The 22859-nt window shown below is 39.6% G+C and overlaps 1 protein-coding gene across 1 annotated transcript in view; it reads left to right on the top strand.

Moving 5' to 3' along the window:
• Positions 1-3117: 3117 nt before the first annotated feature.
• The window catches only part of TTBK2 (tau tubulin kinase 2), a 145782-nt gene continuing 126040 nt past the window's right edge, over positions 3118-22859 (top strand). Inside the window, exon 1 of the mRNA XM_027084066.1 lies at positions 3118-3480. The gene's annotated coding sequence lies outside the window, so the exon portion shown is untranslated. The remainder of the gene's footprint in view (positions 3481-22859) is intronic.

Raw genomic sequence — 22859 nt, 5'->3', positions numbered from 1 at the left:
TGCGGTACGCGGGCCTCTCACTGTTGTGGCCTCTCCCATTGCGGAGCACAGGCTCTGGACGCGCAGGCTCAGCGGCCATGGCTCACAGGCCCAGCTGCTCCGCGGCATGTGGGATCCTCCCGGACCAGGGCACAAACCCGTATCCCCTGCATCGGCAGGCGGACTCTCAATCACTGCGCCACCAGGGAAGCCCCTTTTTCTTTTTAGAGAGGAAGCCAGTGGGGCCAGAGGATTCGGGTGTGGTTCTTTTATTTATTTATTTATTTATGTGTTTGTTTATTTTATTTTTGGCTGTGTTGGGTCTTCTTTGCTGCACTCGGGCTTTCTCTGGTTGCAGTGCATGGGCTTCTCACTGCGGTGGCTTCTCTTGTTGCAGAGCACGGGATCTAGGCTCGCGGGCTTCAGTAATTGCAGCATGCAGGCTCAGTAGCTGTGGCTCGCGGGCTCTAGAGCGCAGCCTCAGTAGTTGTGGCGCACGGGCTCTAGAGCGCAGGCTCAGTAGTTGTGGCGCACGGGCTTAGTTGCTCCGCGGCATGTGGGATCTTCCCGGACCAGGGATCGAACCCATGTCCCCTGTATTGGCAGAAGAATTCTTTTTTTTTTAAATGGTGTGTTAGTTTCTGCTGTATTACAAAGTGAATCAGTTATACATATACATATGTTCTCATATCTCCTCCCTCTTGTGTCTCCCTGCCTCCCACCCTCCCTATCCCACCCCTCTAGGTGGTCACAAACCACTGAGCTGATCTCCCTGTGCTATGCGGCTGCTGCCCACTAGCTATCTATTTTACGTTTGGTAGTGTACATATGTCCATGCCACTCTCTCACTTTGTCACAGCTTACCCTCAGTAGTTGTGGCACACAGGCTTAGTTGCTCCGCGGCATGTGGGATCTTCCCGGACCAGGATCGAACCCATGTCCCCTGCATTGGCAGGCGGATTCTTAACCACTGTGCCACCAGGGAAGTCCCGGGACCAATAATTCTTAAATGGGAAAGACCAGAGAAGAAAAGGGGCCCTGAGAAACTGTTTTCCTTGGGCACTCCAATATCCTAGGGTTCCTATACCTGTGGCATTAACTTTCACTATGTATTCATTCTTATACTTCCTACTCTGAGATATACTGTTGTACTATTCTCAAGATACTCATCATACAACACTTCCCTTTGCACTGCACTTTTTTCCCCCTTCAACTCTTTCTTGATATACAGCTGCTGGACTGCTTTCTCACATACTCTTCTATTTATCTTATCCTTCATGGATTTGCAAATGTGAGTTGGTCATAAGATAACAGTAAGAAGAATAATAGTCTTTCCATCATTTGGAGAATCCAGCTGTATCTACTGACTCATTTAAAATAAACACAATAGTAGTTCTATGAATAAATTCACTAAAACGCTTACCTATGATAGCAGAGATTATATCTGGGTAGCTTGGAGAGACACATTATATTTGCTAAGTGAGTGAAAAATATTCTCTTTGAATAGAGACTATCTATCTGAAATCCTGCTAGGCATTATTTCAATGAATCTGGACTTTGTTTCCCCTATAAACTTCTTTAATTTTAAAGAAAAGTATTTACAGAAACACTAACCCTTTCCAATTCAAATTACTTGCCCTGCCAATACTCTGAAGTGAACTATATTCTGTTAGACAAAGTAATGGAAAAAGCAACTTGTGGTTTTAATCAGTGGAAAGAAAACAATTTGGCAACTTCTTTAAGTTTGAATAGAACAAGATGAGCTGCATCATCAAGTGCCTTTAATGTACATTTTGTCCTGCTTTTCATGCAAGGATCTAGACATGACAGACAGTGGAAGTGCCTGCTGTTTTTCAAAGAATGTCAAGAGGCTGTGGCATTTCCTGAACAAGAAGAAACAGATTCAATAATAGTTATGAGATTGAATATAGGATTCGTATTTAACCATTCTATATTCTGAATCAGCTTTAATCATAATGTCACTTGAGTGAAGAAAAAGATTTAAAGTAAAAGGAAGCTCATAATTCATGGCAATCTTTCAGTCCATGGCAGACTCCTGAGATTATCAAGTAGGAAAAGCATTGGACACGGGAGTTTAAGAGACCGGAGTTTTGGTTCTTCTACTCATTAGTTTTATAGCTCTAGGAAAGCTGTTAAGCTCTTTGAGTTTTTTCTTCTGTAAGTTGGTGGTTAAGGATGGGAGAGGGGTTTGATCATAAGGTTTCCTCTTTACCAAAGAGTTTGATATACCAAATACAAATTATCCCACATAGCCTCGTTTCTCCGCCCTCCTCGCTTTTCTTTGAAAGTCTTCGAGGGACTCCCGCATTGTCTTGCTCAGAATCCCATACGGGACCTCACCGGGGCTGCTCACTGAACCCTTCACTGGCGGTGTTTCAAAAAGGGAGTGAAATCTTGTTCTTCATTGATGTGAAAACCGTAAGGATACGCCGGGCTCCAGGCTGACGTTCCTTTCTGGAGGTCTCGGTCTTCTTTCTTTCTTACACTTTCAGGCCTTTCCCCAGTACCCACCGATGATTAACTTCGTGTTAGGCGGTTCTGGGGACAGCGCCAATTTGCCAGATCCTGGCAGCGCTGCTTCTGAGGAGGTGGCATGGCAGGGCCTCATGATTTGGGGCCCTTTTTCGCGACCGAACTCCTCGGTGTGTGTAAATTCGTATCGTGACAAAGCATTTACGATTTTCTTCCGAAAAGACCAACCCTGGCGTCACAACCGTGCCTCTATAACCAAGGTAACTGCTTGAGCTAGGAGGAACCACTGTGTACCAACCACTAGTTTCAGAAGCCCTACTTCTCCGCTCCAGACTGGCGGGTAGTTGCCGCTGCGGCTGGAACTACGAGGACCAGAATTCCCGCGCGCACGCGCGCTGCCATTGTGATGCTTCTTTCCCGGTAACTCGCCCTCTCAGGCAAACCTGAAGATAGCGGCAATTCTCCGGTGGGGGGCGGAGACACTCTTTGCCTGGCTCTCCTCCCCTTTCGTGATAGGCAATGGGACCAGCCAACCAACATGGCGGGCTTGGGACGCGCTCTCCAATCAGCACCTGTGGCGGAGAGGTGGGCGTGCGCACTGGCAGGGTAGGTGGGCTAGGCTGTGTCGGGTTGCGAAGGGGGAGAATAACGTCGGGTCGGGTCAGCGGGCGCTGCAGTAGTCGCCGCAGCGGCGATGGGAGCGGTGGGGACCAGGCGGCGGCGGAGGCGGCAGGAGGAGGAGCAGGAGCTGGCACAAGAGCAGCGGCTGGGGGCGGCCAGCAGCAGCAGTAACAGCAGCAGCCGCCGCCGCCAGTAAACGCGGACGGTACCCGAGGGGACTACCCAGCCGGCCGGCCCTCGAAGCCGCGCTCGGGTCCCGCCGCACTGGGCGGCGGGGGATGGGCAGGCGGCGGTCGTCCCGCCTGCTGAGGGTTGACCTCTGCCGGTCCCCGCCCTGAGCTGAACCCGAGCCCTCCGCCCGAAATCCTTGCGTCCGCCACGGCCCAGGTAGGACACACCCCCCGAGCCCCCAGGACGCCGCTGGGGGAGCCCAGCGTCCCGCCCTCCCTCAGTCCTGACCCCCTCCTCCGGCCGCACCCCTCGCCCAGTGACCGATACTGGTGCGGAGGGGAGGGGTACCGGAGACTCCTCGGTCGCTACCCACGCCCTGGGCTTGTGCCAGACCCAGTAGCTCCAAGTCGGAGACTGTTTCTCCCCCGTTTCCCTGGAGGGTTATGCCCCGTATCCCCAGAGGCTTTTGGTGTCTTCGCTGAAGTTGGAGGGTCATAAAGCTTCGTTCTGTTTCTCTCTCTGTGGGTGACCCACATACCACTTGTATTCATGCTGCTTTAGGTACCAGGACTGAACACAGATGATTCTCAGGATATATTCTCAGGATATACTGAACGCTTCTTTCCCACCTCGCTTCCTCAAATCTAATAGAAGAGGGCATGGGACTATAGAATCTGTTTGTTGTGTAGTAACGACAGTGGAGGCCATGACTTTATGGTACTTAAGGTGCGAAGTAGACCTGAGGGATTTGCTCGTCATTTGCTTTGACTAAGATGATGTTGACAACCCGGGATGCTGTGGGAGGGACAAAAGACTCCACACGTATTTACTGTTAAATCAGAAGTAAATAATACATTGGGATGCCAGGATACTTTATCCACAGTGAACTTAATTTTGTTTCAGTCGTGGTTGCATTAGAGGTAAAAATGACATTGAGTTGTACTTTGCTTTAAATTAAAGTTGATAGGTGGCAGCAATCCGGTATTAACTCTTTTCGTCCCTCGCTTTAGAAATTGTTCTATGTTTGAACATTAAAGAGGGCAATTTTATAATAACCTGTGTATTATGTAAAGATGTTTTGGTTTTAAATAGAAGTTAAGTTTTTTAAGGCGTGTATGAGGATCATAATATTATGAATGGGCACATGTACACACCCGGAGGATCCACTCTGTGTTTTGTTACAGTGTTTGGTTCTGAGCCATTAGTAAAAGTTTCATTGGCTTCTAAATACTGGTTTGCTAGGATAGACCATAAAGATGTATTTGCTGTTTTCTTTTGGCTAAATGTAATAGAGTACCGTTCATTTGAGGGGGAAGAGGTGATGGGAGATGGATTTTAAAGCTGAATGTTATGTATTTCTTTTCTATTTATTTAAATAAAGCAGTAATGATGGCAAATATTACTTATATGACTAAGCTTGAAGAATTCATCCTAAGTCTAAACATTTTTCAAATAACAAGTGTGTGGACTTGGATGATGTATTGTGCTCTTTTGAAATTGAAAATGTACTGAAAGGAATCTCTCTAATTTAGAAGCTTATGTTTTCCTGTATGATACATTTTTATCAAGGCACTAAAGGGGATGTTTGAAGCATGGTAATAAAGGAAAGTCTTTCTAACACTTTTCCTTTATGATAGAATGTTAAAAAATGCTTTTTCTTCTTTTAGTTTTAGACACATAAAAGAAATTGAAGTCCCTAGCTTCATTAATTTAATTTGTAATATGAAATTGAAATAAATTTGGTCTTCAGTAGTGGTCTAAGAATGGAATATCTTGCTCATTATCTTGTAGTACGGTTAATACATAATTTAGCAAATTCTTTATTGTACTGTGTATGACTTCAGATATTTGTGTCTTCTTTTGACTTTCTTTTAAATACTTATTATTTTAATGCCTCAGGAAATCTTCGTGAGAGTAGGCTTATGTGCTTTAGCAAAATGAACTCACTTATGCAGGGCTTCAAATATCTCTAATGTAGTGTTAGAAGTGAAGTTTGTATAATGCAGACAACTTTTGAGGGTATTTTACATTAAAAAAATACACTAAAATGTGAGTTAGTGATAGATTGTTGGTTTTTCATTGTAAACAAATATTACAGAGCTGAACATGCTATGATCATGGAATATAACTTTGGTGGCGGGGGCAGGCAATTCTTTATAAGTTTTATAACTTAATGTATAGAAATGACAACTTAATTGCAATTCATGAGAGACTTTGAGCTGGAACCACGCAAATTAGATACTCTCAGATTCCTAATCCTCATAATAAATGTTTGTTGCCTGGAAAAAAAAAAAACAAAAAACAGTATAAAACAAGAGAAAATGTTTAGTGAGCATTATTAAACTAGTGACTTCTGAATTGATTAGCAAAATAAAATAGCCTTTAAGAACTAATGGAGAATATAGCTTGCTTCCTTTCCCACTTAAAAAAAAATCTCCAATAGAAAAATTCTTTTATAGGTATGTGGCATTCTTTACAGTTTGAGTGCATGTTACACAGAATTATTCTAGCCATGTATTCCTTTGCTATTTTTGGGGCTCTTAAGAAAGACTCAAAATATAGCTGGAGCTATGTCAATTTATTTGATTAGTAATAAATATGGCGGGACATCCAATATTTATAGGTTTTGAAATATGAAATTAAACATTTGTACTGTTTTACTTCGTTGTCATATTTTTTGTTACTCAGTATATTGTGAACAATAGTGATGATGGTGGTAGATTTTTTTCCCCTAGGCTTCAGTGGATAGTATCCTTGGGTTAAAAATACTTTTTTTTTTTTTTTTTTAACAGTTTTTGTGCTGTAAATACTCAGTGCTTTCAGGTTAAATATCATACATCCATATTTGATAAAAGACCCTTTAAGTCTATATGAAAAAAGTTGGGTTTTTAGAGCTGAATTTTGAACATAATTCCAACATATTACTGCTCACAAGTTTCTGTCCTCAATATCTTGTAATCCTTGGTTGTAAGTTTAAAATATAGATTGACATATTATTTACCTAACATCAATGTCAGTTTTGCCAGAAAGTTTCGTCTTTTAAACAGGTGATTTTTAAGCAGACTTCTTGGTATATTTTCATTTATGTTATATGACTTTAAGTTAAGCATAATGATTCCTTGTGGTTATTATTTTATGTGTTCTTAATACTTGAGTCTATAATACTTATCAACTTTTGTCAACATTTTGGATTTTTTCTGTGATTTTTTCCTTGATATTTTGGGATGTTGATAGCTGCTTTTTATTGTGTTAAGCAATTTACTTTCACTTCAATTAAAGTAGCGCTTCCCAAGGTAAAAAAATTAAGTGTTCTTTGAAAAGCACCTCAATACTCTGTAAATGGCCTATATGGGAAAAGAATCTAAAAAGGAGTGGACATATATATAACTGCTTCACTTTGCTGAACACCTGAAACTAACACAACACTGTAAATCAACTACACTCCAATAAAAATTTAAAAACAAAAAACAAAACAAAAAAACCCTGGCTTGTTGTAGTGTTTTCTGAAGAATGGGAGGTAATAGATTCTTAGCTCCCTTTGATAATGTCAAGATTTAACCTAACCATGTTTAAGAATCTATATTATATATTATATATATATTTTAGAGAATTTACATCTTTATTGAAAATAAAAATCAGTATTTTTTAATATTTGCATTAGAAAACTTATTTGCCATTATGTCTGTTTTTACTAAAATGCTTTTATCATTATTTTTATACTTGGATTTTTTTTTTTTTGGTCTTTCTGACGTTCCAAGGTAATTACCTTTTTAAAAAAAATGATTTTGCATTGTTTCCCTGAGCTTGTTCTAACCATGTGATCATCTCAATACTGTATTTTGCTAATATTGGTCTAACATTTAGTTTTCCGTGTGTGCTGTGTTTTATGGATTAAGTTTGGAAACCCCCGCCCCCTGCTTTTTTCCTTGATCTACTAAGTGCCTCGGTTTCTAAAATTTCTCAGAAACTTTTTTTTTTTTTTTTGCGGTACATGGGCCTCTCACTGTTGTGGCCTCTCATGTTGCGGAGCACAAACTCCAGACGCGCAGGCCCAGCGGCCATGGCTCACGGGCCCAGCCGCTCCGCGGCATGTGGGATCCTCCCGGACTGGGGCACGAACCCATGTCCCCTAGCATCGGCAGGCAGACTCTCAACCACTGCGCCACCAGAGAAGCCCTCTCAGAAAAGGTTTTATCAACATTTTTCAATGACCAGTAATGCAGAGATGAGGGGAGGAAAATAGGGGGAAAAAATGAATAACTAAAGAGAAAAATGTGAGCCTTGCTTCTTATGAAATTCGATTTGAAAAAATCAGCCGGGGGCTTCCCTGGTGGCGCAGTGGTTGAGAGTCTGCCTGCCAATGCAGGGGACACGGGTTCGAGCCCTGGTCTGGGAAGATCCCACATGCCGCGGAGCGACTAGGCCCGTGAGCCACAATTACTGAGCCTGCGCGTCTGGAGCCTGTGCTCTGCAACGTGAGAGGCCCGCGCACTGCAATGAAGAGTGGCCCCCACTTCCTGCAACTAGAGAAAGCCCTCGCACAGAAACGAAGACCCAACACAGCCATAAATCTAAAAAAAAAAAAAAAAAAAAAAAAAATCAGCTGGAAGCTAAATAGTATTGTAGATAGTAAGCTAGATTAGGACTTCATTTATTAGGGACTTGTGTAGCACTTAAAAAATTCAACATGTCCAAGGCCAAAGTCAGTCCACTTTTAACTTCTGTAATTATAAATGAAGGTGTCACGATTTAATCAGTCACACAAATTCAAAAATCCCATTAATTTAATTTTTTAGGCTGCTTCTTTTCCCTGGTTCTACATGCACAAAACCTCTCCTTTTCATTTCTACTGCTACCATCTTAATTTAGCGTCTCTGATCCTCATTATCGCTCCTTAGAACTACTGCAGTAGTCTCATTAAATATTTCAGTATCTACCGTGTTACCGTGGTAGGGGTTAGAGATTCAGTAGGGAACAAGACAGAAATTATCTCACTTTTGGAACTTGCAATACAGTGGGAATAGACAATTGTAGAACAAGGAATTACAAGTGTTCCAAGTATCATGAAGGGAAAATGCAGACGACCACATAAACGTATTAACTGACGGACCTCACAGTCCGGGGGATGGGTTCAGGGAAGTCTTCGTTTTATCAACCACAGTTTATTCTACATACTCTACCAGTTTTGGAGGTTAGTGGATATGTTATAGCTGTAAGTAGTTAAAAAATTAAAAATAAATGTTTTAAAATAAAGATATTTAATAAAAATTAAATGTTCATACAATTCCTGAAACAGCTTTAGACAAATCCTTTCCAAACACCAGAACACTTTGAAAACTTTTGCTCTAAAGAGGCCACCCTCTCCCTCCAATATGGGTTTCGACTTTGGGTTCTCCCAGGCCTCAATTGCTTAAGTACTGACAGAATTCCTATGTTATATTTCATACTCTTTGAACCTCAGAAGTTAGGACTAGGCATTTCCAGTAGGAGGGTATGTATGGTTACAAGAAAGAGGTTTTTCAGATAAATAGTTAGAGTCTCTTTGTAGCCAGAGTCCAGCAGCTTATAGGTGAGTTATTAAATGTACAAGTAACTAGGATATAGTTTGAACATCTTTGTAAGTTTAAAATTATATAAATTCATTTGTAAATCAGAAAAAAATATCCCTTATCATATGCTGGCTCCTAATTTTTGGTTTATAAAATAAGGTTAGAATAGCCACAAATCTCATAAATTAATAAATGCTTACTAGACAGATGAATAAAACTGTTAATTGTGCTTCAAGGTGGGATCTGAATCTTTTCTCATCTCTATGATAACATATCATGAGTCATTAGATTACTTAACCTCTCTTTGCTTCGGTTTTGATTTTTTTTTTTTTTTTTTTTTTTTGCGGTACGCGGGCCTCTCTCTCACTGTTGTGGCCTCTCACGTTGCGGAGCACAGGCTCCGGACATGCAGGCTCAGCGGCTATGGCTCAAGGGCCTATCCGCTCCGCGGCATGAGGGATCTTCCCAGACCGGGGCACGAACCCGTGTCCCCTGCATCGGCAGGCGGACTCTCAACCACTGCGCCACCAGGGAAGCCCCTTTTTTTTTTTTTCTAGTTTTTCTATTTTTAAAAAGGGAAGTTAATATACTTAAAATCCAATTACAATGAAGATCACTACAGAGAAGATTCTTCATTGATTTTTTTTTCTTTGTCTTAGTTGGAGGATCATAGGCAATGCTTTGTTTGGTTGATGTGGCTACTGTAGATTTTACCCAAGGAATTGTCTTGTTTAATGTTTTCCTTACTATCTTTTTTTTCTTTAATTTTAATTAACTAATTTATTTTTGGCTATGTTGGGTCTTTGTTGCTGCACATGGGCTTTCTCTAGTTGCGGCAAGCAAGGGCTACTCTTCATTGCGGTGTGTGGGCTTCTCGTTGCAGTGGCTTCTCTTGTTGTGGAGCATGGGCTCTAGGCATGCAGGCTTCAGTAGTTGTGGCACACGGGCTCAATAGTTTTGGCTTGTGGGCTCTAGAGCGCAGGCTCAGTATTTATGGCACGTGGGCTTAGTTGCTCTGTGGCATGTGGGGTCTTCCCGGACCAGGGCTCGAACCTGTGTCCCCTGCATTGCCAGGTGGATTCTTAACCACTGTGCCACCAGGGAAGCCCTTTCCTTACAATCTTGACATGTAAGTTACACTGTACTTTCTGTAAGGGAAGAATTTGTTTATGTGTTGTTAGTATCAGTAGCCAGGGAGAGGTGAACTAGGTTGTTTACACTTTTATTCTGTTGTAGGTAATTGTAACCATAACTGACTTGTAAAATTTCTCTTCACTTTTAATAGATATTTTACTTTCTTGAATATATTTATGAGCTCAGAGAGATTCCATGCTGCTGGAAGTATAATTTATCTCCTGTTAAAGTTTAGAAGGAACGGTTGAAGTGTGAGTGGTAACTAAATTTTCTTTCTCTTTTGCTATCAACAAATAGGGTTATTTGTACATCTTCATCTCTTTTTACTAACACTTTATAGAGAGGCTCTTGCTAAAACCTGCAGGGTTAAAAAAAAATCTCATGGGGTTTATCCTATTCTTGACCCTTCTGTTGTTTACATTACTGTTATTAGATATTTTGAAAAGCTTAACTGGTTTGTAGTCTTTGTAAACTTGTGTCTGCACCTCAGCTTGTTTTATCTTGAGACATAATTTAGTTTCTTGTAATGTGAAAAATGTATTATTTTGACTTTTGAGATGTTTGATGAAGAGATAGCCACTCTGCATCTAACTATATTTTAATCTATTTTTGGAATATTAATCAGGTATCCTAAATATTATCTACTTAACAGATCATGATGACTTTGAAAACATCTGATTTTTTGTTTTAATAGGGGATGTTCAGTGTGTTGATAGTTTTCATCAAATTTGGAAAAATTTCAGACATTTTTTCTTCAGGTTTTTTTTTTTTAAGCATGCAATCTCTTTGGGCCCAATAAATGTATCCAGAAATTAAAATATCTACTAAAAGTGGAGAGAAACTTTATATAAGATAGTATGGTTACAATAACCGACAACAAAATAAAAGTATAAACAACCTCTCTATTCTCTCCTTCTGGGACTCCAGTTATATGTATGTTAGGCTTTTAAAAAAAAATTATTTATTTTTGGCTGTGTTGGGTCTTCATTGCTGCGCGTGGGCTTTCTCTAGTTGCAGCGAGCGGGGGCTACTCTCTGTTGCGGTGCCTGGGCTTCTCATTGCGGTGGCTTCTCTTGTTGCGGACCACGGGCTCTAGGTGTGTGGGCTTCAGTAGTTGTGGCTTGTGGGCTCTAGGGTGCAGGCTCAGTAGTTTGGGCGCACGGGCTTAGTTGCTCCACGGCATGTGGGATCTTCCTGGACCAGGGCTCGAACCCGTGTCCCCTGCATTGACAGGCTGATTCTTAACCACTGCACCACGAGGGAAGTCCATGTTAGGCTTTTTGATGTTATCCCATTGCTCACTGATTCTCTGTGTGGTTTCTGTCTTTTTCTATTGTCTGTTTCATTTTGGATGATTCCTTTTTCTTTCTTTTTTAAAAAAATATTTATTTATTTGGCTGCTTTGGGTCTTGGTTGCAGCACGTGGACTCTTCCTTGTGTCGCGCAGGCTCTAGAGTGTGTGGGCTCGGTAGTTGTGGTGCGCAGGGTTCTCTAGTTGTGGCACGCGGGCTCTAGAGTGCTCAGGCTTAGTTGCCCTGTGGCATGTGGGATTTTATTTCCCCGACAGGGATCAAACCTGCATCCCCTGCATTGGAAGGCGGATTCTTAACCACTGGACCACCAGGGAAGTCCTGGATGATTCCTTTTTCTGTATCTTCAACTTCACTAATCCTTTATTCCACAGTGGTTAATCTGGTGTTAATCCTATCTAGTGTATTTTTTAAATCTCAGGTATATACTTCTTATGTCTGGAAGTTCATTTAAAAAATATTTCCCATTTCTTTCCTCATGCTTAATGGTTTTCTCTGTTTCTTTGAATATATTTATAATAGCTGTTTTAAAGTCCTTGTCTACCATTCTGTCATCTGCACCATTTCTAAGTCTGTTTTTATTGATTGATATTTCTCCTTGTTTGTGTCCCTGCTAATTTCTGTTTGGATGCTCGACGTTGTAATTTTACACTGTCATGTGCTGGATTTTTTTTTTTTTTAATTCCTGTAAATATTATGGGGATTTGTTCTGGGATATAATTAAGCTATTTGAAAATAGTTAGATGCATTCATGGCCCTGGATGTTTTTAAAGTTTTTTTTTTTTTTTCATTCTGTTTGGTGATTATACAAACTATTCACAGCCCTGTGTGAACATTAAGGATTGTTCCTGCCTGCCTCTTTCCAGGGGTTCTTTACCCTGGCCTTGATTGCTTCTGTACACACATGCACTCATAAGTACTCGCCAAAGTTTCAAGAGGAACCCTCTCTAGATATCCAGAGTTCTGTCTGCACAGCTCTTCAGTGTTCTGCCCTGCCTTGGCCTCCTCAAAACTCTGAATTCTGTCTCTTCAACTCAGCGAGACTGATGGACTCTGTTTGGGTTCCTCATTCCTGTGCTGCAGCCTGGAAACTCTCCAGTCAGTGAGCTGGGGGCAGTCTTAAGGCTTACCTCATTTATTTCCCTTCTCTCGTGGATCCATGTTCTGTGCTGCCTATTGTCTAGTTCTAGTGTCTAAAGTCCATTGTTTCATATATTTTGTCTATTTTTCCCATTTAAGTTGGGAGGCTAAATCTGGTCCCTGTTACTTTGGTGGTCAGAAGCCGAAGTGGTCTGGTGGGTATATTGAAATGTCAAACAAAGAGGAGTCATATTTCAAAGTTATGCTGTCATTAGAAATCTGGGTATTATCTTTATGCCCAAATAATAGCTTCAAAAATATTTTCCTTACTCTTTAGACACGTCATAACCTCTTCTGATGATTAATTCTAGCACTGTTCCCATTGAAATTAAAATTGTAGGTAAAAATAATTTTCCTATTTTTCTGTTAAAGAGCAGAATCTTACATAAGCTATATATGACACTTATAGAACCCTGTTGTTATCTGTTTAGTGAATTATCTAGCTTCCCCCAAATGTAGGAGAATTTTTTTGCTTCAGCCTTTCTAGATAATAGTAGTTGTAACTGGACTTCCTTTCCTCTTGCATTATATCCTCCCCTGCTCTGAAATCCTTCAGTGGCTCTTCCTGTCTATTGAAACTGAATGAAGTCCATCCTCTTCCTAGCCTGATTTTTAAACTTATTTATTTATTTATTTTTGGCTGCATTGGGTCTTCGTTGCTCTGCCTGGGCTTTCTCTAGCTGTGACGAGTGGGGGCTACTCTGGGCTACTCTTTGTTGCAGTGCGCGGGCTTCTCATTTGAGGTGGCTTCTCTTGTTGTGGAGCACAGGCTCTAGGCGCATGGGCTTCAGTAGTTGTGGCACATGGGCTAAGTAGTTGTGGCTTGCGGGCTCTAGAGTGCAGGATTAGTAGTTGTGGCGCATGGGCTTAGTTGCTCCGCAGCATGTAGGATCTTCCTTGATGAGGGCTCGAACCCATGTCCCCTGCATTGGCAGGCGGATTCTTAACCACTGCACCACCAGGGAAGCCCCCTAGCCTGATTTTTACAATCTGAACTCAGTTTACCTTTCAGGTTTATGTATTCTTTCTCCACAATCAGAACTCTTTCCCATTTAGACTAATGTATGCATTCATTTTCTCATGTACTTGTATGTTTTGCTCCTTTCCTTTTCTGTGCCTTTGCTTACATCTTCAGTTAGTTCTTGTCATTAAACAAACCACCCGAAAGTTCAGGAGCTAAAACAATAATTTATTAACTATTATGTGGGTTGGCAGTTTGGCTAGGCTCAGCTGAATGGTTCTTTTGGTCTTGTTTGGGCTCATTTATGTGAAGCAGTCACCTAGCTTGGGTTTCCTCACTATCTGGGTTCCAAAACCAGCAAAAGAGGGCAAGTCCAGTGCATAAGTGCTTTTCAACCTTCTGAGTCATGTTTGCTGATGTCCCATTGGTTAAAGCAAGTCATGGGGCCAACCTCAGTTTCCAGAATGGAGAAAGAAAATCTACCTTTCAGTGGCAGATGCAGCAAGGTCACATTGTAAAGGGATGTGTATACAGGAATGGGAGGAACTTTTGGCTATTTTGCAATCGCCAAACCGCTATAGATGTTATCCAGCTCCTCTAAGAAACATCGTATGATCATCCTAGCCCATGTTAGTCTCTCCCAGTTCTGATTTGTCATATGCACTAGCCCTTGCAATTTGATGTTGGTTAACTTATATATTTTACCTTTTTTTTTTTTTTTTTTTTTTTGGGGTGCGCGGGCCTCTCACTGCTGTAGCCTCTCCCGTTGCGGAGCGCAGGCTCTGGACGCGCAGGCTCAGCGGTCATGGCTCATGGGCCCAGCCGCTCCGCGGCATGTGGGATCCTCCCGGACCGGAGCACAAACCCGTGTCCCCTGCATCGGCAGGCGGACTCTCAACCACTGTGCCACCAGGGAAGCCCTACCTTTTATTTCATTTCATTTTTTTGAATTTTATCTATTTTTTTATACAGCAGGTTCTTATTAGTTTATTTTGCCTTTTAAATCCAGAGAATTACTATTAATTTCTGTTTTTGTATGATGTGTTCTACTTCAAAGAATAATTTGGAAATAATTGTTTAACTTCTTCCCTTGATTATACACTCATTGAGGGCAAAACTATGCATTATACTTCTTCCTACTCTTCTATGTATTTGTAACAATTTATTGAATGACTATATGTTAAATTTAAAAGTCAGCTCTCAATTATTTACTTGAGGACTACTTCTTTTCATTCAGCTGTCTAGGAGGTTAAAGATGTTTCATTCATTCTTCCATTCATTAAACATTTATTGAACGATTGTTCTGTGGTAGGTATTATGCTAGGTACTGAGAATACAAAGATGAGTAGAATTCTGCTCTTGACCTCAAGAAATTTATAGTCTTTTAGGAAGACATTGTAAATTGTCCTAGAAGATATGTCTTAGAAGACATGTAATTGTGCATGTGCTTCTAAGCCTCTTTCTTTACTCTGAACCTAGATTTCTGCTTCATGCTCAACTCACAGATTACCTGGCTTTTTACCATTGTATAGATGGGACAGTCTTCTGCTATCTGTCATACTGCTAGATGGTTGTTGCCTATCTAGTTTGTGTCTGGATTTCCCTGCTCTGGTTTATATGGCCATTATCTGTTACTGTTCTTTTTATAAGAGACATTAATTATAGGTACAGTTTAAATTTATGTATTTTATTTACTTTATTTTTGGCTGTGTTGGGTCTTCATTGTTGCATGCGGGCTTTCTCTAGTTGTGGCAAGCTGAAGCTACTCTTCATTGAGGTGCACAGGCTTCTGATTGTGGTGGCTTCTCTTGTTGGGGAGCACGTGCTCTAGGTGCTCGGGCTTCAGTAGTTGCAGAGCGCAGGCTCAGTAGTTGCAGTGCACGGACTCAGTAGACATGGCTCGCGGGTTCTAGAGTGCAGGCTCAGTTGTTGCAGCACATGGGCTCAGTAGACGTGGCTCGCAGGCTCTAGAGTGCAGGCTCAGTAGTTGTAGTACACAGGCTGTAGAGCGCAGGCTCAGTAGTTGTGGCGCACGGGCTTAGTTGCTCTGTGACGTGTGGGATTGTCCCAGACCAAGGATCGAATCCGTGTCCCCTGCATTGGTAGGTGGTTTCTTACCCACTGTGCCACCAGGGAAGCCCCCTGTACAGTTTAAAGAATAATTATAAGGCCAAGTGGTCAAGAAATAGAACATTGCCAGCATCTCAGAAGCCCTTTCCTTATCTCCTTTTCTTACCCCCAAAGGAATTCATTCTTGTGCTTTTTATGAAAAATCATGTCCTTGTTTTTTCTTTATAGACTTACTACCTATACTTGCATCCCTATTTAACATAGTTTAGTTTTGCTTAATTTTGAACCTTACATAGAAGGACTTATGTTGTAAGTATACTTTTGTCTTGCTTGATTTTTTTCAATGTCTATCCTGAGATTTAGTCATGTAGTTCAGAGTAGCAGTAGTTTCATTTTCTTAGCATATTTTTTGTGGCAGGTAGAATAATGGTCCCCCCAAAGATACTCACTTTCTAATCCCTGAAACTTCTGAATATGTTACCTTATAGGCAGAATGGACTTTGCAGGTGTGATTAACTTAAAGCTCTGAGTTGGGAAGATTATCCTTGATTTTCCAGGTGGGTTTAGTGTACTCACAAGGGTCCTGTAAGAGGGAGGCATGTATATTTTGTCAGAGAGAAGTAAGGAGATGTGATGATGGAAGCGGAGGTCAGAGAGATTTGAAGATGCTAACTACACTACTCCAGCTTTGAAGGTGGAGGATGCCGCCATGAGCCAAAGAATGAAGGCAACTTCTAGAAGTTGGAAAACGCAAGAAAGAGGATTCTCCTCTAGAGCCTCCAGAAGGAGCATAGCCTTGCTGATACCTTGATTTTAGCCCCAGTGGAAGCCTGGACTTCTGATCTCCAGAACTGTAAGACTATAAATTTATGTTGTTTTGCTGCTAAATTTGTGGTAATTTGTTACGTCAGCAGTAGGAAGCTAGTACATTTTTTCATTGTATGAGTATATTATAATTTATCCATTCTTCTCTTGCTGGACATTTGGGTTGTTTCAGTTTTTGGCATTTATGGACAGTGTGACTGAAAATTCTTGTACATATTTCCTGGTGCATGTGAGAGAAGAGTGTCTTTAGGATATACCTAGGAAAAGGGTTGCTGGGTCACAGTATGTGCATATTTTCAGCTTTACTTTATAATACAGAACTATTTTCCAAAGTACATTCCTACTAGCAGTGTGTGAGAGTCTTTACTTTTTATATTTAAATAATTTCTTTTTTTATATTCACTATGACAGTGCTTCCTTTTTTTACGTAGGTGGGTACTCAAAATTTGCTTCAAGTGAAAGCACATTTGGGAACTAATTTATACTTTTTCCAACCTAGAAATAGTAGGTTTATTTTTATTCCCTTTTTGGTCAACTAATTTTTCTGTTAACTTTAAGAGCAAAATTATAACAATGGAAATGCTATAATTTAATTTGTAATCATAGTTGTAGAGTAATAATTTCTCTTGCTGACAAAAACATTTCTATATGAATTTGTTAAGTAATACTTGCATACTAGGTTTAAATTCTAGTCTTCCATGCAAACATGATTATTTTCTTTCATCAACATTCAAGCACTTCAGGGACTGTTTTGGATAACATTATGTTTGTGAATGTGACTGTTTCTTCTTCTGTTGGCTAAGAAGCATGCAAAATGACGTAGTAAGTAATGATTACCATTTATTGGGCACAGTCAGTGTAGCAGGCACTGTGATGAGTAAGCACTTTACATATATCATGTATTATCACTTTTAATCCTTAAATAGCCACAGTTGTTATCTCTTTTCTATAGTTGAGGAAATTGAGGCATAGAGAAGTTAAGTAGTGGGTCCTAGGTTTTACAGCCAGGATTTGAATCTAGGTAGTGTGGTCTCCCCCTCCCCGCACAGCTGTGGGATCTTTGTTCTCTGACCAGGAATTGAACCCAGCCCCTTGGCAGTGAGAGCACAGAGTCCTAACCACTGGGCCGCCAGGGAATTCCCCAGATAGTCTGGTCTTAATCTCTATTCTGTGAGGTCCCTGGAGCTAAAAGACAATAAACACACTGCAGTGTTATTAATTTCTCAGACAGTACTCTTGTAGGGAGTTATCTTCATTAAGTATGGTTTGGTCTGGTTTATGTTTTTGGAATTCTTATATTAGTACAGTTTTTATCCATTTGCCTTTGTGTCTTATCATTTTTATTTTCATTCTCCTTTTAGTTCTCATTTTTCCTCTCATCTTTCTGTTATACTCGTATATGTGAACCTGTATGACTTATAAATTACATACAGTTTGATATCTCATTTTCATCTGGTTAATTAAATTACTTCACCAAATATCTATTGATTAACTGCAAAGTTCATAATTTTTGATTATGGCAGAGAATATAGTGACTATGATATGGTCTTCATCATCCCCTAGTTTGTAATCTAGGGGATTATCAGTATTTACTTTTTAATTTGTTGGCTATTTTTCTTCTCAATCTTTTTCTACCAAGCAAATGTTTCAAATGATTTTTCACCACATGGTATTTTACAAGTTGAATCTCCATTTAGTATGTTCTGTCTGTATTTTGATCATCTTTGGGTCTGTTTTGGCAACACCTCCAGATTTAGCATCACTGTCTGAATTCATTATCATGCTGTTTACTTTCTATTTTAGGTCATTGAAGATATTGCCAAAGAGGAATTATTTAAGTTCTTTCTTGCAGTATCTCATTTTCTCGCACCAAGATCATTTTAAAGCTATTAGCTTACTGAAAAAATGAATCCCAAACAGTTATTTGACAGCATTGATACTGCAGCCAGATTACATTAATTTTTTCAGATATAATTTTTGATGTGGAATCAAAAAGAACCTGTGGTTCGTGTACAACTTTGAGAAACTATTGTCTTACACCAGTGAAGCCTGGTGTGTTAGTTATCTATGGCTGCATAACAAATTACCCCTAACTTACTGTTTTAAAACAACAGCATTATTTCACAGAATCTGTGGGTCAGGATTTTGTGTGTGACTCAGCCATCTGGGTACTCTGTTTCAAGATGAGTCAGAGACTGCAATTAAGGTAGGCTGTAGTCATCAAGAGGCACAACTGAGGAAGGATCTGTTTCCAAGCTTACTCCAGTGGTTGTTGGCATGATTCCATTCCTTGTGGGTGGTTGGACTGAGGGCTGTTGGTACCTTTTGTAAGTGGAATCATATGCTAGCAGAGGTTGTCCTAGCACATGGGTCTTTCCTTGGGGCAACATGGCAGCTTTCCTCATCAGAGCAAGCAAGTAGGAAGAGCCAGAGAGAGACAATGAGCAAGGTAGATGTCACAATCTTTTATATCTGGGAAGTGATATCCTGTCACTTTTGCTGTATTCTGTTCATTAGAGTCAAGTGACTGGATCCACCCACACTAAAGGGGAAGGGATCAATAACATGAGATAGGGATTATTGGGAGCCATTTTAGAAGCAATCTAGTACACCTCAGTAGCTTACAGGATTCTGGGCTTTTCCCTTAGGGTTCAATTTCTAATTGGAACAGGTGTATTTTTAGCTTTATATTAGTATCTTGAAGGACTCTATCCAGGATACTACTTTGTTTCATGATCTTTCTACTGGTAATTTAAAGTGAGATATGGTGAAAATTATTTGGTAATTATATTTCTGAGGGATACCTAGTAGTGTTAGAAACTTTTTTCATGGTAAAATATACATTAGATTTTCCATTTTAACTATTTTTAAGTGTACAACTCAGTGGCATTAAGTATATTAACATTGTTCTGCAACCATCACCACAATTCATCTCCAGAACTTTTTCATCTTCCCAAAAATGAAACTTTGTACCCACACTAAATCCCTATTACCTCCTCCTTGCAGCCCCTGGCAACCACTAGACAGAAACTACCTTCTGTCTCTATGAATTTGACTAATCTAGCTACCTATTATAAATGGAATCATATATTTGACCTTTTGTGATTGGCTTTTTTCACTTAACATAAGGTCTTCAAGGTTCATTCATGTTGTACCATGTGTAAGAATTTCCTTCCTTTTTAAAATTGAATAATATTCCTTTGTATATATGTGCTACATTTTTGTTTATCCATTCATCTGTCATTTGGGATGGACACTTGAGTGCTTCTGCCTCTTGGCTCTAATGAATAATTCAGCCATGAACACTGGTGTACAAAATACCTTTTTGAGTCCCTCCTTTGAATTTTTTGGAGTATATACTCAAAGGTGGAATTGCATAATTATATCATAATTCTATGTTTAATTTTTTTGAGGAACCTCCAGTACTGTTTTCTACAGTGGCTGCACCATTTCACATTTCCTCATTCCTCATTTCCATCAGCAATGCACATGGGTTCCACTTTCTCCACAATTTTGCCAACACTTATTTTCATGTTTTTTGATAGTTATTCTAAATGGGTTGTAAAGTGGTTTGATTTGTATTTTCCTAGTTAATTAATGATGTTGAGCATCTTTCCATTCTTATGATCCTTCGTATATTTTCTTTGGAGAAATGTCTATTCAGGTTTTTTGCCCATTTTTAAAATTGGGTTGTTTGTTATTTTGTTGTTGAGTTGTAGGATTTCTTTATATATTCTAAATGTTAACCCCTTATCAGATATATTATTTGCAGATATGTTCTCCCATTCCATAGGTTGCCTTTTTACTCTTTTGATGGACACTTCATCAAAATTATTTGTTTTTAATTTTGATGAAGTCACTTTATCTGTTTTTTTCTTTTCTTTTGGTGTCATATCCAAGAAATCATTGCCAAATCCAATGTCATGAAGCTTTTCCCCTATGTATTGTTCTAAGAGTTTTATAGTTTTGGATCTTACATTTAGTTCTTTGATCCAGTTTCAGTAAATTTTTATATATGGTATAAAGTAAGGGTCCAGCTTTATTCTTTAGCATGTGGATATCCAGTTTATCCAGTGCCATTTGTTGAAAAGATTGATCTTTCCCCGTTGAATGGTTTTGGCACCCTTCTCTAAAAATTTTTTGACCATATATGTGAGGCTTAAAAATTATAACTTTTAAAAATAGTGTTTTTCTACTTATTGTAAAAATACATGTTTACTATAGTAAATTTACAGAAGAGGAGTCTATCCCAAGAAAATAATCATACTATATAGGAATAACCATAGTTCATAGTTGGTAAATATGCGTTCAGGCTTTTTTTTAAAAAAATTAATTTATTTTTGGCTGTGTTGGGTCTTCGTTGCTGTGCACCTGCTTTCTCTAGTTGCGGTGAGCGGGGGTTACTCCTTGTTGCGGTGCGTGGGCTTCTCATTGTCGTGGCTTCTCTTGTTGCGGAGCACGGGCTCTAGGCGCTCAGGCTTCAGTAGTTGTGGCATGTGGGTTCAGTAGTTGTGGTTTGCCGGCTCTAGAGCTCTGGCTCAGTAGTTGTGGCGCACGGGCTTAGTTGCTCCGCGGCGTGTGGGATCTTCCCAGACCAGGGCTCGAACCCGTGTCCCCTACATTGGCAGGTGGATTCTTAACTGCTGCACCACCAGGGAAGCCCCTATATGTATACTTTTTAAAAAAATAGAAATGAGATCATATATATTGTTTTATAAGTCACTTAAAATATAAAGAATATTTTTTCATGTTGAAATGTTCTTCTACAAGTTGCATTTTAAATTTAATTTTCATTTTTAATCAGTTAAATATGCACATAATTTAAAAAGTTGAATGATTCTGTACACTTCTTTATAGAAAAGAAGAGTCTCCTGGCCTCCCCACTCTGCCCTTTTTGCTGATTCTTTTGGTATTTACCTCCATATCTCAAATGAACATGCTTGTATTGCTGCTGATTAATTTTTAAATTTTAGTCATTATTGGCTTTCCACTATGGAAGGTGAGGATTTAGCTTTTCACAGCCTATCTCAGCTAGGTCCTCCAATTTTCCATTAATATTATAGTTTAATTTTGGTTAGGGCAGTATTCAGAATTTAAGTTATTATGACTCTGTAAATGCTTTTGACATCTAAGTCATGAAATTTATATCTGTATAGGTATAGATGTAGGTATATAGTATGAGTAACTTTTCTACACTGGTTTTTTTTTCCTGGAAGTAATAATTGTATTGTGTTTTTCTTTGATTAGTTTTCTAACCTAATTCAATTCCAAACCAGTTGCACAACTCTTCTCTTATTGCATTTAGGTTCAAGTGAATATTCTACCAATAGCATTACCTATGAGAAATCTCTCCTGGAGTACCTATTGTCCTAAAGGCTAGGGACCATGATTTATTTATCTTAGTATTCCCACAGTTTTTGGCAGGGTACTCATCAAATGTTTGTTTATTGAAAGAATGATTGGTAAAAGTTCAGATTGTAGAATATTTTAAAATTTACCCAAATAACTTTGTATATAATAAATCAAGATTATTAATAGATTGATTCAAATATAGATTTGTATAACATAATTTAGCCGTTCTCAAACTCTCTGGTCTCAGGACCTCTTATCAATCTTAAAATTTATTGAGGACCCTAAAGAGTTGTTTATTTGTTTTATCATGGATTTATAGCTAATGATATTTCCTGTATTAAAATTAAAACATATTTTAAGTTTATTTATTTTAAAATAATAAAGCTGGGCTTCCCTAGTGGCACAGTGGTTAAGAATCCACCTGCCAGTGCAGGGGGCATGGGTTCGAGCCCTGGTCCGGGAAGATCCCACATGCAGCTAAGCCCATGCGCTTTACAACTACTGAGCCTGTGCTCTAGAGCCCATGAGCCACAACTACTGAGCCCATGTGCCACAACTACTGAAGCCTGTGCACCTAGAGCCCGTGTTCCACAACAAGAGAAGCCACCGCAATGAGAAGCCCGCGCACTACAATGAAGAGTAGCCCCTGCTCACCACAACTAGAGAAGGCCTGCGCGCAGCAACGAAGACCCGATGCAGCCATAAATAAATAAATAATACTATTTTCCAAAACAGAAAAACAGGTGGTGAAATGAGTGGCATTGTTTTACATTTTTTCAAGTCTCTTTAACGTCTGACCCCATAGAAGACAGCCGGATTCTCATACTTCTGTGTTCAGTTTGTTGCAATATATTGCTTTGGTTGAAGCATATGAAGAGAATATGGCCTTATTCAGATACACTATTGGAAAAGGGAGGAATATTTTACCACCTTCTCAGATAATTGTGGATTTTCTTTTTATAAATTAATTTTATTTATTAAAAAAATTAACATGGTAAATGACTTTTTTGGGTTCTACAGTTCTATGAGTTCTAGCATGTGTGTAGATTCATGTAACCTTCACTATAATCATAATAATAATCGTAATAGTTCATAATAGTATTCATAAGTTTTCATAATAGCTCTACAGTCCCCCAAAACTCCTTTATACTATCCCTTTATAATCATACCTTCATCCCACCTCTAACTCTTCGCAACAACTCATCTATTCTCTGTCACTCTAGTTTTATCCTTTTGAGAATGTCATATAAATAT

The sequence above is a fragment of the Aethalodelphis obliquidens genome, unplaced genomic scaffold, assembly GCF_003676395.1.
Source record: "Aethalodelphis obliquidens isolate GAN/ISIS:26980383/991018 unplaced genomic scaffold, ASM367639v1 scaffold51, whole genome shotgun sequence".
In the NCBI taxonomy this organism is placed as follows: domain Eukaryota; kingdom Metazoa; phylum Chordata; class Mammalia; order Artiodactyla; family Delphinidae; genus Aethalodelphis; species Aethalodelphis obliquidens.
This window is presented reverse-complemented; position numbering and strand designations above follow the sequence as displayed.